The sequence below is a fragment of the Mastigoproctus giganteus genome, chromosome 12 (genome assembly GCF_048544385.1).
Source record: "Mastigoproctus giganteus isolate SK-2022 chromosome 12, ASM4854438v1, whole genome shotgun sequence".
In the NCBI taxonomy this organism is placed as follows: Eukaryota; Metazoa; Arthropoda; class Arachnida; order Uropygi; family Thelyphonidae; genus Mastigoproctus; species Mastigoproctus giganteus.
The window spans coordinates 151,844,010-151,856,608 of record NC_143586.1 but is presented as its reverse complement, the minus strand read 5'-3'; the positions used below and the strand labels follow the sequence as shown (position 1 = coordinate 151,856,608).

The 12,599-nt window shown below is 37.5% G+C and overlaps 1 protein-coding gene across 1 annotated transcript in view; it reads right to left on the bottom strand.

Annotated features, from left to right (window-relative positions):
- LOC150077518 (uncharacterized) overlaps positions 1-7,553 on the bottom strand; it is a 107,927-nt gene extending 100,374 nt beyond the window's left edge. The window contains exon 1 of the mRNA XM_090386411.1: positions 7,319-7,553. The gene's annotated coding sequence lies outside the window, so the exon portion shown is untranslated. The remainder of the gene's footprint in view (positions 1-7,318) is intronic.
- Between the last annotated feature and the right edge of the window lie 5,046 nt (positions 7,554-12,599).

Genomic DNA, 12,599 nt, shown 5'->3' with positions numbered 1-12,599 from the left:
TAGAGCTTTAATAAGATCACGCTTAGATTATGGATCACCTGTCTATGACTCCGCTAGGAACAGTTCCCTATTACGACTGAACACCATACAGCATAGTGCCCTTAGGATAGCTGTGGGAGCCTTTAGAACATCTCCGATCCACAGCCTGTATATTGAGGCAAATGAACCTCCACTGCACCTAAGGAGAAAATCCTTATTATGTAACTATGCACTAAAGATTAAGAGTATTCCATCACATCCTAGCTGGCAGCACTTGTTCGACCCTAAATACACCATGCTATATCAAAATAAACCTAATGAGAATCGCCCAGCAGGGCTTCGACTGCAAGAGCTCATGATCAGTTGGAACATTAATTTTCATAATGTCTTCCAAGACCTTGGTACTCCCGAACCTCCCTGGACTGAATTCGTACCTCTCTGTGACAATTTCTTTTTAAGATGGGGGAAGACATCCCTGGCTAATACAAATTTTCAACAGCTCCATAAATCGCATTCCTTGGAAAACTCAGCAAAAGTACATATCTATACTGATGGCTCCAAAACGGATACAGCCGTAGGTGCTGCAGCAGTCTCCTCCAACTTCTCAGTAGCTGTTTCTCTTCCCACTGAATGCAGTATTTATACTGCAGAATTATTCGCAATAAAACTGGCTCTAGATAATATAAACAAGTACCATATCAAGGAATCCTTGATATATTCAGACTCCTTAAGCGCTATCACTGCCATTCAATCTACTTTTTGTCCCTCTCACCCCATTCTTAAAGAGATCCGATCTAAGTTATTTCACTATCAAACAGTCAATCAGAAGGTTACCTTCTGCTGGATCCCTGGTCATGTTGGCATCTCAGGCAATGAACATGCGGATGCTGCTGCAAAGCATCCCGGCGCTGGATCTTCCAGACAAATAAAAGTTCCCTACACCGATCACAAATCTGTCATTAAAACAACATGCAGGAAACAATGGTCTCTCCTTTGGAAAACTCAAACCAATAATAAATTACTGCAGATAAAAAAAGAGCCACAACTGTGGACATCTAGTTGCAGGAGAAGCAGGCGACAAGAAGTGATTCTAGCAAGGCTCCGCATCGGCCATTCGCACCCAACTCACCTGTTTTTGCTTATGGGAGAGAATCCTCCTCAGTGTTTCTTCTGTCAGTCGCAGCTCACAATAAAACACATCCTCATAGAATGTCCCCAACTTTCAACAGTCAGAAAATCAAGCTTTAGCTCCCTGTCCAACTTAAAGGAACCATTAACGTTATTTGATATTCTTGGCAATGAAGCAAATTTCGAGGAACTGTTTAATTATTTGAAGCACATAAATCTGTATGATAGACTGTGATCAAAGTGACAAACAAATCCTGAATAGGCACAATATGGCCCAAGAGGCCCTTGTGCCAAAAAACCCCAATACAACAACAACAACAACCCATTCAGATTGGCATTGAAAATGTTCACCGATTTTCTTTTTGTCTTATTTTCCTTTCGTTAATAAGGAAAGAGCAATTTACGCTCAAAAACATTAGGATTAATAGCTTAGCGGTTAATTAATGTAACTAGCTATTAATCATATAAACTAGTGGCTAATTAAAGCAGTTGGTTAAGTTCTAATGAGACAAGTGGCCAACTGAAGCAACTAATTTGCCAATCGACACAAGCCACAGTTTAATTAAAGCAACCATTATCAATTTATTCCTTGGCTGGTAGAAGCGACAAAATGGAAATATCACGAACCAGCTGGACCCAGCTGGACCTATTAAATGGAACCGGCCTGTCATAGATTAGTCGATTTTGAGACGGATCCCCCAACTTTCAATGGACTCTCGAGATGAGTTAGTTTGAAATGACTCATTCAACCCACAGTGGAATTTTCTTCCGTGCAATCCAGCTGTGACAGTTAGGTAAGGTTCGTATTAAACGTCAAAGCAATTAAGGCTATGAGGAGTCAGTATATTGTGTCTGTAATCTCTGAGATAGAGTGATTCCTTCTTTACAATTAAAATTCATTTTTATTCATAGAGTGAAAGTGTCTACGTTGTATGGTTATCGCTGAGAAAAAAATGTAGGTCGCTGTAACCCAATCTTTGAAAACTTTCATTTTGAAATTTTCATCAAGGCCACTAAGGGTATGAGGTGTAATCAAATTGACGGCTATAAATGTCGTGCATTCTGCGGTCGATTTACAGCTGAGCGTGATGAAGAATAATCAAGCTCCCTCCCAGAACCGACTAACGCGTCTAAAATTTGAGAAGGGGCCATAAAAATTACTCTCGTTTTGATGGGAATTGAATTCGGGCCTTTTCCATACAATGTGGAAGAATATGATGATAAGAAGAGCAGTGATTGTAATCGCTGTTGTGCCAAAAGGTATTGCGCATGTTGACGGAGGATTAACCTCAGTCGAAAGAGAGAGAAGAGAAAGAGAAAGATATTATACACGTAGATGAATTCGATGGTAATGCAAGCTCTCTGAGAATTACTCAGCTTATTTAGAAGTAAAAGAAAAAAGAAAAAGAAGTAAGGCTAAGAATAACTGAACATTTGGATCCCGAACCTCCCAAGGGCGGATGGAGCGTTTTCCAGGACAGTAGTAGTAGTGGCATGTGATGCAAGAAAGCAAGCGTATGAGCTTATGCAGAATCAGCCAAAAAAAAAAATTACAAAACACAGATGGAAGTTTGTTCCAGCAATTAACCACCCCCTGGCTAAAAGCAAATTTCCGCACATCTATTCTACATCTGTCCTTCCGCAATTTCAATTTATGCCACCTTAGGTTCGTAATCTGAACAAGTGGAAGAATCCAATCAGAATTCAGCGTGCTCAACCCATTAAAGGCCTTATACACCTCAATCAGATCACCTCGCAGGTGCCTAGTCTCCAGCTGCTGCAATTTGCAGAACTTAAACCTCTCCTGGTAAGAGGATCCCTTCATTCCCCTCACCAATCTTGTTGCCCTTCTCTGTACACGCTCATGCAACGCTACATCCTTCCTAAAATGAGGCCTGCAGACCTGCACGCAGTACTCAAGGCGTGGCCTGACCATTGCCTTATACAGAGGGACAATCACCTCCTTTTCCCTGCTAACAAAATTCCTGTATAAAATTGACAACACCTCATGACCTGCCCTGGCAGCCTGTCTGCATTGCTCAGAAAACTTCATATCCATAACATTTGAACTTCATAGTCCAAATGTTATGGCGTATATGGCAACTTAACAAACGGTATGAGTCTTCATAGTGGTAGAGATAATTTATGATTATCCTCATCATACGATCATGATCCTGTCTGTTATCAAGATATGGGCGAATAGAGCATGTATGGAAAGTTTACATCACATGAAAGATATGATACAGTGAATCTACAGATGCTGTTGGGGTGGTTGCAGCCAGTGTGGGGTTATTTTCAAAGGTTGAATGAGGGGTCGGGGTGTCTGAGGATAGGCTTTCTGTAAGAGCGGCTAATAGAAAACTATGAGGTTACTTCCGATTTCTTGTACTCGTAAAAACATCTGTTGAAGAACGAAGCGATCCGATAGGTGAGGGGGGGGGACTCGTGACAGAAGATTGCAGAGGTCGCTTTGAGACGAGGAAATAAAATCCTTCAGTCTCAGAAATGCTAAATTTAGGGAGATGTAGAGGATCATCCAATGAACATCTTTAGTGAAATGTCTTATTTCTTGATATTAATTGAGCCATGGCCGAAAATGATATAACAAGTGAGAGAACTCGGAGTGAACCATTGCAAAGTAACCACGCTGAAAACGGAGACAGATGAAAAAAAAAAAAAAAACTTATAAATATATCTCCCTTTGGATGAGGAACGCCAACGTGCTTGCCAAAGAGAAATTAAAATTTGGAAACTGCAAGATTTCTATTCTTTAGGAGATGCTTAAGGTTAATTAAAATGCCATCAGATTCATAAGGACGACCTTGTCAGATATAATAAGAAAGACCGCTCTGTATTAAGAGAAGATCAAAGGGAAGGGTACCAGCAAGAATTTGGAGCGAGGGAGTAGTGACCGTGCGACAAGCACGAACAAGGGCACGAAGGAAAGTACTTGGAATAGAATTAAGCTTTGGTTGAACGGTAAGGAGCCTAGCAAGATGAAACCAGGCTCCAGCCCCATAAGTAGCAACAGAAAGAACTACAGCTTTGTAATTAAGACAGGCGAGAGGTTTTTGCACTGTCGCCATTCCTGCCTAGAAATAAGAACAAACTTAGCTATGACCGTTTAATTTTATCCACAAGAAGAGTAATATGCGGTAGATATGTTAGTCGATTATCAAATCGACTGACCTTTTTTAGACACAAATATTTAGTTGCTGTCACAAAAGGAATAGATTGGTTATTCATTTTGATGAGTGAAGGTCTACTCAGAAAGACAATCGTTAAAAATCATTATACACGTTTTGGACAGATAGATTTTTAATTTATTAAGAGAAGCCAAATTAAAAAGATCCTTTGAAACATTGTTGGCATTAAGTTCCAGATGAGCTCTTGAATTACCGTAAAAAATAAGTCTAAATGGTCAGCAAAGGCTGACGAGCCTTTGCTGACCTAAATTCAACAAGACCATCTTCAGTGCTCCGGCCGGGGTAGAAACCGCATTGATTAACAGAAAGGCAACCGTTGTTCAGAATTGTGAAAAGCTTAAAGGATAGCAATATTTCAAACACCTTCCCCAGGACAGACAAGAGGGCGATCGATCTATAAGCACGAGGTGAAGAAGGACGTTTTCCAGGTTTTTGTAATATCTTTAGGAAAGCATTTCCAAAATATTGAGAGGGATCCCTGACTGAAATTTTTTTATGTAGATTAACTAATACGGTTAGATTTAAAGAGAAAAAGTCGAACTATAAATTATCCTTCTATAGCATTGGAACTTGGACATTTTTTTGGTTTGTTTTTTGAACTGCAGCTTTCGCATCATCAATTGAGAACGGATCCGAAGACAATTCAGTAGAATATTGAGCATTAAGTTGTCTGATCAGAAGGTGTTCTGGATCATCCACAGATTGAGCGTCAGAAGGGAAAAGAGTCGAGAATAATGTTTACAGTAAAATGTCATGCAGTAGATCCCATATCGGTGGAGGTTACAGAATTATAAATAAACAGGACAAATCAATCCGTTCCTCGCAATGTTATAAATTACATCTCAAGGATCCGTGTTACCCGAATTTGAAAACAGTTTTTGCCATGATGTTATTTTACTTAGAAAAAATCTGAGAGAAAAGCTTAGAGAAAAGCTGAAAATGTTATCGAAGGTTTACGAGGCTTCACGGCCACTGAGGGAATTGGCAATCTCAGCTGAACTGCAAACTCCCAACAGATTTACTAGTAAACCACAGTTAACTGGTATATCTGTTATTAGCTCTTCAGTTAGCAGAGGCATTTTCTGATGTAGAACGTGTGATGGATCCTTCTGTGGAAAGGCGCTTAAAGCTCCATCGACAGAATCGAAGTGTAAAAATTCCAAAATCTCTCTAAGTTATATCAGAAGTCTGATGGTCTATCTACTGTCATCGATACCCAGTAGGTGCCCCATCAGTCTTTCTGGATGAGTCTCAATTTCAAATAAGACATCACCACCTAGCTGATATCTTTCCAACCCCGATGCTTTAAATCCTATCACAATTTTTCTATAGACCTCTTAAGATCACAGTTATCTACAGAACGTTTTCCCGCCTACGGTGAGGTATATTCGTGGGAAATCTCAATAGTTTTTGCTAGTAGACGCATCCATCCAGTATTCACCATTTTGCCTAAATGCTAGCTAACATCATTTAATTCAACAGTTGAGTGTAAACACTTCAGGAATTAAAACCATAATCTACTGAAAGATAACTGAAAAGTAAAATCAGTATACTTTTTACCTTCATAATTTCAGCTTGTGAATAAATTTAATTTCTATGTTAAATTATCACATTTGTCTGAGACATTGCACAAGATTGCATTTCGCATAATCAGAGAGAAGTTGTAAGATATTTAAATTAATAAACTGCAAGTTAGTTAAGTGCACGTTTCTAAACACGTCTAATGAGCATTAAGTTCCACCTTTCCGTCTGGAACTCAGAACAAATCTTTCCTCTGAACTAACAATTTGTAATCTATAATTTGAGCACTTATCCACGGCGGTAGAGCTCTGAGGCAATATCATAGCTCGCGAATGAGTGATTTTCTTATCCATCCGGTTACATAAGCATTTATTTAGACTGTGGTTTATAGGAAGGGCACGTTTAGTTTGACCACAAATAATCTGAGTTCAGTATTAAGTGAATCAACAGTTAAATATGAACTCGGCACAGTTCTTCGGGTGGTCACGTTTATTAAACACTGAAAACTTCATGGATTTGGCGAAATATTCACCGCTTATTCATAATTAAGAGAAGAAAATTGATTTACGAGTTATAAGATGGTATTTATCGTATAAGATGTTGAAGATGGAATTTTAATAATTGATAATATATAGTAAGAGAGGATGATATTAGATGTTGAAAATGGCATATATCGTATAAGATGTTGAAGATGGTAACTTTAGAAATATTTCTTTTAAATATTCGAAAAGATCTTTGCTGTGCAGAGATTCGAAATGGTATTTAGAAAGATATAAATAATATTTTACAAATATGAAAGAGAGAGACTATTTTACGAGTGGGATGTTGGTGTCCAGCACTGTATCTTTCAAAAAAAATATCATTCTTCCACGTGAATTTAACAGATAATTCCTTTTACGTTATTGGTAGTGATAGAGAAGAGATATTGTGACACTTCTTGATGGATAAGTGTTTTATGAAATAAAATGTATTAGCAGTAAGCAAAGACATTTCTTTTCGTACGAACTGCAAGAGTAAAAGCTTGACTTCGGGTTCCTACGTCTCTTTCCATTCCCTCCCCTCCCCTTATTTCTTCTGTTGTGAAAACTGACGAAATCCAAAATGAACAAATCGTGCACTGTTAGCTTTTTTCACACTTTGAGAAGCGTATACTGATGGAATTAGTGCGCACCAAAAACAAATTACCATCAACAGTGATAGTCTGATGCAATAGGTAAAAGGAAGGTATTTGTAAAAATTAAAAACATGATTGTTAGGGATTATATTGAGATCGGACTGTTTCAGCAAGAAGAAAACCGATAAAATCTTTTGAAAAGTGCTTGCATCTGCATTTGTAACTTTGAAGAAAGTAAAGAAGCGTGCGATGAATAAGAGAAAGTATAGAGAATAGAAAGGGGGAAATCAAAAACTTATAAATTGGTTGGGAAGGCAGAAGCGGTCTTTTATACCAACATTTGACTCAAGGAGAGAAAGTTTTCGCTTACCTTGTTGGATCTTTCCAGTCGACCGCAAAATGATCACACACAAACTCCGTCCACAGCAGGAATGCTACGTCCAAGACCGAAGTTGATGTGGCTCTCTGAATGGTCAGATTTGCTTTTATAGGTTCGATAGGAACTACCACAGGTGGCACTTTTTAATTAGCGGGTCCTTCTCGGTTGTTTACTTTTTTTTTCCCTCCGCTGTCGGCGGCAATCTAAGAGATAGGAACAGAATTAAAGGGGGTGTCGTCATCGGCGAAGCGCGCTTTCAAGATGCGCGAGACACTTACGCAATATGTCGCGCGCACCTGCTATTGGCTCCTTTTAGTATGTGTGTGTGTCACGTACACAGACGGAGACATCGGTTCGAATATTATATCTGGGCTAGGTGGGAACTTGTGTTTATAGTAAAGAAAGCTGGAGATGATAAATGTAGATGAAGAAAAATGCCAGAAGGGCCTGTAAAAAAACAAAAGCTGTTTTTTCTTAAAGTTGAATTGAGTCTTAATTTTATTAAAAATTATCTCCAAATGGAATGAAGCCTCAACAGGTTATAGTTAAGACGTATAATGTATTTATTGGAGAATCTGTTGCATAATAAAACTAAAGGATTGAAGTTTATTAAGGTTTTTTCCATTTTTCGTAAGGGACAATATTTATTTCATTTTAATTAGGACATTTCATATTCTTTTCTCATTTTGGTGCTAAGTGGGAAATGTAGATACGGAAAGGGACTTATCGTATACTTTACACTTAAATGGATTAGGCCTATGGTCTATTAAAGATGCCGATGGAGCCAATTTTATCAAAATCTTGAATTCCACAAATTTTATCAAAATCTTGAATTCCACAAATTTTATCAAAATCTTGAATTCTAGAATTTTGACACACACATAGTCGTGAATGGATCAGAATCTTTTCGGTGGTCAGAAGGCTGGTGGTCTAGCAGTTGGCTATTTCTGGTCTAAATAACAAAGAACATTCTACAATCATATCAGTCCTTAATTAATCATAAACTGTTATTAATCGTTAGACTAAGATTAATCAGATTAATCCATCAGCTATCCAATATACAGTAACTGATTATAGGGCACGTTGAGATGATCGAATAATTAATATTATACTGTAAGCGAGGGATCATATAAAAATAGACATTAGACATTACTTCTCAATAAGACTCTTTTGCGCTCATTCCGTTTTTAACAGCTCTGAAATAATTTCGCAGTCTGTGAATATCTAAATGCTGAACTGTGGTATTTTGCTTTTTCTTTTTTCACATTTTCAAATATTTTACAAAGCTTTTCTTGTTAAGTTTAGGAACAGAAACGCTTTTCATAGAAGTTGTCTTACTGCAGGCTGGACAGATGGGCAGATGCACATTTTTGTTTTATATTTCGATCAGTTTACAAAGTTATAAAAGACATTTAAACACCTACACGTCACTTCGTTTTGTTTAAGTTTTAATCACAATAGCAATGAACCTCTTAGGGCGCGATGCAACATCAGAGGGTATTCGATTTCAGCAAATCATCCATCAAATAGAGCAAGATGAGAAACAATTATCTGTAGCCATGATTGGATCACTAGAACTTTGATTTCTTATTTCGTATTGTATCATTTCTCAGAAATAATGCAGTCGAAGGTTCCCCGATTTGACTTACAGAGCTGCTAATAAACACACTATTTCCATCCTTCTGGAATTCATTCATAAATCTTTAAAGAGGTATACATGATAAGAAATGAAACTAAAGATAAGATCATAAATACATTTCACATTAATGATACTTGTGTTTCTCCTTTCGAAGAAGATCAAATTGCAGCAGAAGAGAATTTGTTCCAATGATTGTCGGTAAAATTGGATGAAGACTGCCCAACTGCTGCGTTGTTTCATTCCTCCTGTGGATTTTGATGTCTTGTTTTTGTTTATGGTTGTTAGTTTCTGATTATTCTCCTATGTGTACATATATCGATATGCCACACTATCCAATTAATTTTTAAAATCTAGGTCAGAATAAACAGTTCTATTTTATTAAGAATGCTACAGTGCATTCTTAATAAAAGAATGCTTAAAAAAAGAAAAAGATACATTTCATTAACACCCAGAATATTTGAATTTATCTCAAATATATATTTATAGGATTGATTTCGCATTATCCCTTGCTTATTAAATATTCCAATATCAGTGTTCGAATATAATTGAAATTGCAGCCATTTTGAACTTATACTTCACCACGAGTTAGAAGTTATCAGATGAAAAAATATACCGGTATTCCTAAAATTTTAGCTGGCAATGCTTCTTCACTGAAGACTTTTATGGAACATTATATTTTTCATCTAAATGATTTTCTTATTTTCCAAGTAGCCCCTTTTCCCTTTGTGGGAATAATTTATTATTTTGAATGTCTTTAAAATAAAATTTTAAAGACATTATTTTAAATGTCTTTAAAATAAGCTCTGGCAGGTCGACAAGGCTGATCATCATGAGATTGTGCCATCTAGTTGGGAGATTTGAAGGCAGGAAAGTCTGCATCTAGCCCCTATGTTGCGGATAATGTCGTCGAATCGTACACCGAACAGGAGTCGGTGTCAGCAAAAGAGGTTGAAGTAAATGGGCTCATGGAAACCAGGTAATTCAACTTCAGCAGTTTCCACGCAGTGTGAAATCCTGCGTTTGCAAATCTCTTTCTACTACCCATATACAAGGCTCAGAAATTAGATTGAGAAGCTGGGTGCGAGCATGAGTTGGCCTCAGGAGTTGATCGCTATCAACCGTGAGAGAAGAATTAAGTGGAACCTACTGGAGTTGTTGTTGCACGTCTTGGAAAGGAACAGTTTGTTGGGTGTGTGTGTTGCCTTTTTCCTTTAATAGAAAAACTGGTTGTAGTGGTCACGTTTACTTCGGTGGAAGCAAGGCTGACCGAAGTCGATGAACCTGCAGTAAGACGGTGGCCCTTGCCGTATCCACCAGTCTTCCACAACTTAGATCTGCACTGAAATTAAAACCTAAATTCTAACACTGCAACCAACAAATTGCAACGTTGGGAAGGCGCCTCCGTAGCCAGGTGGGAAGGAGCAGCAGTGCGTAGCACACGCTTCTTGATTAGACCGGGGTTCGAGCCCGTCACCACCAAATACGGAGGATGCGGAAAGGTCAAGGGAATGACCACCGCATATCCCGGAGCAATATGGCCTTAGTTGCTAGTGCTCCTAAAAACCAAATAACAAACAAGCAACGTTGGTTGCTGTGTCAAACAATAGCAATCAATCTAAGAGTTGCTGTTAAGCTTGTTGTTTATCGCCATAATGTATTTCTTTTTCTCCGAAACAAGGCAGTATTTCAGTAAAAGCAGCTAAGGTTTCCCTGGTATTAATGATTTCTTGTTCTAGTGGAATTGTTCAACCCAGCGTAAATTGCATAATTAGACACGAGTTAATCGTGTCCAATTTATGCAGATCGGCGTATATCGCCCAACCTTGTGTTTTATCAAACGCATTCCAATTCATCACAGACTCATTGCTCTTTTTATATCATTTTATGTCATACAATACAGGAAGGTTCCCAGTTACATTGCATGAAGATAAAAAGTAAACTAAAATAACAGAGTACAAAATAGAATACTGCAAACCGTTATAAATTGTACTTACAATTTATAAACGTAGAAACATTCAACTCGCCATAAAATAACTGTATTTTTGACTATTCTGTAAACTTACATAACAGTCATAAGTATTCAATGTATATATATTATTAATGATATATTTATGTCTAAATTCTCATTTGAGAAAGTAGACGGTATCTATTTAGGTACCTTGGCACGTAACGCTTTTCTTATTTCTGATGGATTTCCCACCGATGTGTCCATTTCGACTTATTGTACGTGAAGATATTCAAAAGCTAGTATCCAAACTCCTGTCTCCTTTCTGTACTACTGGAAATATTATTGGGTATCATTCCTTGTTGGGTAACCAGGCACTTAATAAACGGGGTAAAATTTGGGGAAAAAAATAATTACAGACTAAATATAAAGCCACTAAACACTGCGTCACATTTATCTTTCGCTTTCCTACTAGATGAAGCTCGGCTATCAATTTGTCTTCATGTTCTCCAGCTCTCTTTCTGCTATTCAACTGGTCACTATTATTATTAACAGTTACAAAACTGCAATCAAACATACCTGAGGGTGCAGCTACAAACATCATTACACAGCTCCAAAGCAAAAGCTTGGAGTTTAAATGTCCAATGTAAAGAGAAAAGTAAATGTACATAAAAAGAAAATGTAAATTGAAATCTACAGATAAAAATGAAACTAAATAAATAAAAAGAGGACGGATTAGACAGACCGAAGTCAACAGGAAGGAGAAAGGTTGAACACTGGTGTTTCTTCACACACACACATTACAGAATCAGAGTCTTAGAACTAGTAAGAAGAGTCAATTTTAAGGTTCAGGTAACGGATATGGTTACCAGTTTCAGTTGTTTCTTGAAGTGTCCAGGGATATCGAATATCTCCAGATTTTATTTGTTGATAGATCTTGCAGTCCTGTTATAATAGCTGTAGTATCCATAATTAGTTCTTGCATAGGATGGTTTTCGCAGTGGATGGTTTCTTAAAGCTCTTGTCGGTGCGTTGAACGTTATTTGTGAGATGAGATGAGGGCAATTCATGGTACCATTTAACAGCTGGTTAAAAAGGAGTACGTCGGCTTTATCTCTTCTTTCTTCCAGCGTTTCAAGTCCAAAGAATATGCACCACTCTTGGTAAGATTTCTCATTGTATTCAAGGCCTGTATTACTCTTTTTTGAATATTTTCAATTTCTAATTTTTGGTAGGCTGCATGTGGGGACCATATCTGTGAGGCAAATTGTAGGGCTGGCCCAACATAAATTTTGAAGAGAAAGATGAAAAGAACCAGGTTAATTCTTTTAAGGAAACCTAGTTTTTTGCTAGCTGCCTTCATAATATTTGAGACATGAACATCAAAGGAAAGTGATTCTTTAATAAAGATATCTAAAATTTTGTACATACTTTTCTGATCGCCTTGTTTATACAATAAGAAAAATTAATTTTTTTGTGTGTGCATTGGCAAAACTCATCAGCTCGCACTTATTTTCATTGACTACCATTTTGTTCTCCTTCAGCCACTGAATAACTCGTTGAAGAGCTTCCTTTAGGATGATGCAGTCACTGTTATTGCGAATTGCTTTATAAATTTTATGTCGTCTGAAAATATGTTAATTTTGATTAGTAGTCTCCAAGGGTACTTAGTAGGTCGTTTATGTAGA